Source organism: Piliocolobus tephrosceles, chromosome 1, assembly GCF_002776525.5.
Source record: "Piliocolobus tephrosceles isolate RC106 chromosome 1, ASM277652v3, whole genome shotgun sequence".
Classification (NCBI taxonomy): Eukaryota; Metazoa; Chordata; class Mammalia; order Primates; family Cercopithecidae; genus Piliocolobus; species Piliocolobus tephrosceles.
Window position 1 is genome coordinate 96264026 of NC_045434.1, and position 6695 is coordinate 96270720.

Here is a 6695-nt window from a genome sequence, read left to right on the forward strand (position 1 = left end):
ACAGACATTCCCCAACTAGCCCAGCACTGCACCTGTGCCTCTCAATCCCATAAGCGGAAAGTTCAGGGACTTAAGGCCCGTAATATGGCCTCTTCTCTCTCATGGGATACTCCCTCAGTGTGGTGCACTCCCCCTTCCCCTAGAAGTAGCAGTCCCTTAGGGCCAGACTACTGTGAATCCTGCAGCTCCCCTGGGTCGAGCCACCCAGTGGGGCTTCCAAACTCCACACTATTGCTGGGGAGTGTCTGCAAGGGATCCTGTGATATGACCTTTCCTCTAGTCTCCCAGCAGCAGGTACCAGCACCAGCTCTGATGGGAATGGGAGGGAAGTTAGTAGACTCTAAGGTTTCCTTAGTTAGAAATAGCCTTAGTGTGTTCGCTTTCTTGAATATCAGCTGTAGCAATAATGTATTGGAGCATGTGGATAGATTCAAGACCTCCTGGCTAGCCAGGATGATGCAGTCAATGGCAATAGCAGAGATTACACAAAAGTTTTCTCCTTCCTAAACACAGTGTTATTGTGCCTCCAGATGTTGTAAAAGGCTATCCTGGTTGCTTCCAGCCAGGAGGTGGTACTCCTAAAAGAACACCAGCTGCAATAATGGCAGTGGAATTTGTGCTTGCCATATGTTACCCAGGGAAGGTGGTCTAGCATCTCAAGCAATTGGTGGGTGTCCCAAAGCTCCCACGGAATTCCTAATATCTCTACACATTGTGTTACACTACCAAGGTGGGTCTAGGAGCAAAGCCAGGCGGGGACTGAGTCAGGTAAGTCTGTACTCTGGCTCCCCACGTGTGGGTGCAGGCAGTGGCCCCAGAGGGCCGTTCCTTGGCTGCTGGGGTAATGTTCCGAGGAAGAGTGTAGCTTCCTCTGCTGCACAAAAGACTCCAAACAGGCAGGGGGGTGTAGTAAGTGGCAATAAGCCCCACTTAGCTCTCACACACTTGGCAGGGCAGGTCTCACATACACAGTGTTCTGCTGGCAGCAGCTAGTTGAGTTCCAGGCAGCCTTCACTCAGAAGGCTTATGCCCCAGACCATTATTCACTGGGTTGAATCCAAACCAAGGGAGACAGAAACCATGGCTTTCAGGCCATACCCCTCTGGTTTGCTCATAAAGCAGGGGCACCTAGCTTCTATACCCATGTTTATAGCACACTTCTCACTGGCTTGTTGGTTCTGGCCACTAGGGTTCGCCCCTACTCAGATCACACTGCAAATCTCAGTTGGGAGCTTCTCTCAACCTGTGACCACTGCCTGATGCCAGTAGACTTCTGCAAGGTCCCCTGTGAGGTAGGATCAGAAATGGCTTCCCTCCATCTCCAGTGGCATCTGGGGGTGCATGCAAAGTATGTCCCCATGCTGTTCCTTCTCATATTTTACCCACTGCTCCCTAAATCAGCCCCAGCATTGAGGAGGGCTAAGGTCTCCCCCCATGGCCTGGATTGCCCAGCTCTCCTGTGGGAAAGGATGTAATGGCAACAGTCTCCCCACTGTGGGAATGTGTGTCATGGCAGCAGTCTCCCCACTTCTTATGCTCTGGAGACTCATCGTTTTCTGTTTGGTTCACAGTGTAGGCTGCTGCACACTACTATTTTCACAGAGTTTGTGGCTTTTTTCAGTTTTTCTGTTAAGTTCCTGTGCTGCTCCTTGGAAAAAGTCCACAGCATGAATCTCTACACACCATTTTGTCTTTCTACATGGTAGAATCACGTTAACAATGCCTTCAACCTGCCATCATGGAAAAAAAATAAAAGTGTGGTCACCACGTTCTAAGGGCCGGCCATGATCGGTGCCTGAGGTCTGACTCCTAGTATAACCTACAGCGGGAAAACAGGTGGTGCTGTTCTACAGCATTGTCTCTGCCTTCATAAAACCCATCATCTCCAGCCGTAGGAACAAGGACATAAAATGGGCTTCTCAGAAAGTATTTAGAGTCAGAGGGACGGCTCAACGACCCAGGATGCTTCAGAGTTTTCCATAATCATGGGCAAACTGGAGGGCTCTTATTTGGTACCTTAAAGGTACATCAGTTATCTCTTTGTTAAGCTTTCTATTCTTTGTTCATGCCCAGCTCCCTCTTGAACTTCAATAATTTTTAGATTTGCTCCTTTGAGGTAATTTTCTATATCCTATAGCCTTCCTTCATTTAGTTTCATTCTTTTTACTCCTCTGTGTATTTTCCAACACCCTGTCATTGAGCTCACTTTTTCTTTCCTCTGCCTGATCCATTCTGCTGTTGAGAGTCTCTAAATAATTTTGTGGTTTAGCAAATATACTTCTAAGTTCCAGGGTTCCTATTTGATTTGTTTTTCGTTATTTCAATCTCTTTGTTAAAATTTTCTAATACATTTCTAAATTGCTTTTTTGTATTATTTTGAATATCTTAGAGTTTTCTTAAAACTTCTCTTTATTCTTAATCAGGGAGCTTCCCTATTGCTGTCTTATTAGGGTTGGTTACTAGTTCCTTGCTTTGTCAATTTGGGGAGCTCATGATTTTCTGTTTGTGTATGTACATTTATGACTTTGAATTGAAAAATTATTTATTTCAGTCTCCTTTATCTGATATATTTTTGTTTTTATTGGATATGTTTGCTTAGCATTTTCTTTACGATTACCTGTTGTCTTTTTTTTTTTTTTTTTTTTTTTAACTAGGTCACTCCCTCCTTTTCAGCACTGAGTGGCAACTAAGTCCAGGTTTACCTCTGTTTTAGCAACTGTTCAGAGTGCTGCCGGTCCAGGATGGGGGAGGTCTCAAAGGGGATAACATAGCAGAATGGGAAAGCTGTCTAGGATTTTGTGCCCAAGAGACTAACAGAACATACCTCCTACAGTGAGGTTCTACTGAACACTCTAATTTGGCATCTCCTTCAGCCAAGATACAGAGAGTTTCCCAGGCTGGGGATGCTGCTAGACCCACCTGCCCACTTTGTCTCTGTCAGTCTTCAGGAATTTTTCTCCATTCAAGTACTTGTGCAGCTTTCTGTGTGTTGAGGCAGGAACAGGTCTCCTGCCTGGAAAGCCAAGATGTTCAGGAAGCTGGTTGTCCATCTTGAACTTGCCTTTTCCAGTGTAGTAACTGTGAATCAGGGGAAATTTCCCAAATGCTTGGTTCATGGCAAATTGGGGGAAAAGCATTATAGTTATAAAAATCTGATTCTGTTACCCTCTGCACAGTGTTTTTACTTCTCTGCAACCCCAGAAACTATCTCATCCTTCTATTTGGGTTCTGAGATATTGCTGGCGATAATTTCTGCACTGCGTATTTGTTTTTTGTTATTCGTTTTTTGTTTTCTGTAAGATCGAGGATAGTGGAGCCAGGTTGTTTCACTCTATTTTGGTGACGTAAGTCATATTTTTTTCTGTACAATATTAAATAAAAGTAATATTAGTAATGAATCTTGTTTTGTTCTTAATGGGAATTACTGAATTTGGCTTAGGAATATTTGGAGGAAGAATTTTGCATATATGTTAATGAATGAGATTATCATCTATTTTTTCACATTACTAGTTTTATTTATTTTGGAATCATTGTTAGGCTGTCTTTGTAAAATGCACTGTTGAGTTGTATTTCCAGTGTTTTAATACTCAGAAGAAAGTTTATAAAAATAGGAGCTATGTTTTTCTTCAATATTAGGTAGAACTCACTTATTAAGCAAGCCGCCACTGATGTTTTCTTTCTAGTGATTTTTTAACTCCTAATTTAATATTATTTAGATTTTGTATTAATTCTGACATTGATATTTCTAATTTGTAATTTTTCTAGATATGAATCTAGTCAATTTAAAATTTTAATTAATTGGCATATGTCTCTAATAATATCTTATTATAACTTTAAACCTTAATGCATCTGTAATTCTGCCAATTGTTCATTCTTAATCTTTCTTATTTTTGCTCGCCTCTCTCCTTTATTTTTATTAGTCTTGTCAGGCATTTATTTTTATATTTAGGAACCAACATTTTTATTAGTATATCATTTTTGTCCTATATTTATTTTTATTCTATCAATTTCTGCTCCTACATTTTTTCTTACACTTTCTTTTTTCTCCCTAACATTATCTTCCTAATTTTAAATTTGAACTAATTTTTAATTAATTTTATACTTTTTTAATAATATTAAATTTAAAGGATATAAACTTCTAAAAAGCACTTTTTCCCAAATATTTTGAAATTATACTTTTTGTTATTGTTCAGATATAGATGTTTTCTACTTTTCCTATGACTACCTCTGAGAGTAAGTTGTACAGAGGTATTTTCTTTAAATATCAAATATATGGACATGTTAAATGTATCATTTAGTTATTTCTTATTTATTTATACCACTAGTAGAAGCAGAGGTCTATATTATGTTAATATTATTAATTCTATTAACTGTATTGAGACTTGTTTTATGGCCTAGCTTTTGCTTAATTCCACTGTGCTTGAAATCAATCTTTATTCCATATGCCTCCAGTAGGTGGGCCTTGTTAATTATTCTACAAATAATTTGTATATAAACTTATGATTTATTTGCCTGATGTTTTTATTACTCGGGGGAGAGATTTCAAATGTCTTACTCTGATAGTGGGTGTATTAATTTTCCTTATGGTGCTTTCACGTAATTACTGTGCAGCATGGAAAGCCACAGACTTCCTTCCACTGAATGGCAGAAAGCAGAGCAGAACTCACAAACCGGGCAGGCTGGTTCCCTGGGAGAACAGCGCAGGAAAGAACTGTGCTACATATGCCCAGTTCCTCCTTTCAATCTCACCGATTGGAGTAGACCTGTGGTTCTCCAAGTTCTTTAACTTGCATGCATAACTTCTTGAGGTTTATTAAAACACCAATTACTAGATTCCACTTTCAATCTAATTAGTTGATTTCTTTCATCTAATTTAGTTGATCTGAGATATATATTCTCATTAAAATAAAAATATTTTTCTATTGCTAAAGTTTTTACCTGAGAAGATTCCAGGTGACTTGATCCCCATTTATCCCACGCCTAATCAATGTTGGGAGAAAGCTTAAAAAGATTTTATGGTTTATTCACCATATTAGCCAAAGAAATGACTAACATACCTATAAAAATTGACATTACTTTTAGATCTTAATAAACATAGACAAAAAAATACCTTCCCAATAATTACTCTGCAAGCTCATATAAATCAGGTTTAAAAGGATTTTCTTTCTCTATCCTACGTTTAAGTAGAAGGTCATTCAAGTGAAAGGTCATATGTAGGCTGACCTGTGGGGTCATATATGTTTTAAAAATCCACAGTTGTCAGGGATGGTAAGGAGGATGAAGCCTCAGTCAGCATAATTAGATCCTCTTGACTGTTAAATGAAAGTTAAATCCTCTGGATTAAGCTTAGAATCTATCTACTAACTAATGTTGAAAAGACATTTATCTATTTACCTTTTGTGGGAGATTTAATGAGAAAATGGACAAAGGCCGTCCACCTATAATCATATGTTTGTGTAATCAGGGATCCTTGTATAATCAAGGATCATGAAATTAAGTGAGATCATGAGATGGTTTGTGAAGTATGAAACTGAAACTTACTTCTGGAAAGGAAAATTGAGACTGCAGGAGTCAGAGAAGAAAGTCTGGCTGGACAAGACTTGTGAACCTCCACGGCCAGCCATGTTCTCTATAGGTATGAGTTACTCTATGGGAAGATAGTCAGGGACCTAGAAGAAGTCTATGACCCATTGAATCTGATTTCCCACCTACATCTGCTGCGTGGTGCTTGGTGCCAGAGGCTTACTACTTCAGATAAAATGAAAAAAAAAAAATGCCAAAAGGTATACTGGAAAGCGTTAGAAAACGTTGGTGCTATCCCATTCTCAGTCTTTTTCTAAACTGCCATGTAACCTTAATTAATTAAGTTATTCCCTACCTCTTGATCTCAGTTTTATGTTTTGTAAAGACAGAGGGGTTTAGATCAGATGGCTTCTTAAGCACCATCTAAATCAGAAGTTCAATGATTCTCAGTGACTTCTGGTGGAATTCACCTAGGTGCAAATGGTGTTTGCTCAAAGCAAGTCTTCAAAAGTTATATGTTGGCTTACCCCACCCCTTGAACCTATCTACCCGCAAAGGAAAAGTTGCTTTTACCTAGGAAAAAAAAATCATGGATTTAATTTCTACTATTTTGCTGCTGTTGTTTTTCTCCACAGCATTAATTTTTAAGGTTTGACAATATTATAATGGGTTTGCCTTTATTTAGGATCCACCAAATGTCAGAAAAGAGAATATAGTCCATATCTGAGCTGGATACTCAGGGAAAATTTACCTGAGGGTATATTATTATAGAAAAACCTCAAATTGGACAATGTATCCACATTTAATAGTTGGGGGTCCCAGAACATTCTGTGATCTTAGTCAAATTTACTAAATTGAGAAGGAGATACTGCTTCTGTATGCTACTCCACAACATTGTTCTCCACACATACCTTTTCTCTTAAAATAAGCTAAAATAAATGCCAAGTCATCCCTGCATTTGGAAAGAAAGCATTTCAACATCATTTTTCAAAATCAGGAAACCCAAAACTCACGCTATCACTAAAAAGAAATTTTAAAAGGTTGCCCAGAGAGTTTGTATTTCAAAAATAAGTTTTCTTTTTGTATCTTCAATAAGCTATGGCATGTTATCCTCAGACGGGGAATCTCCTAGTAGGATCCTACAGTTCCACACCTGGTCTTAAGAGAACCTT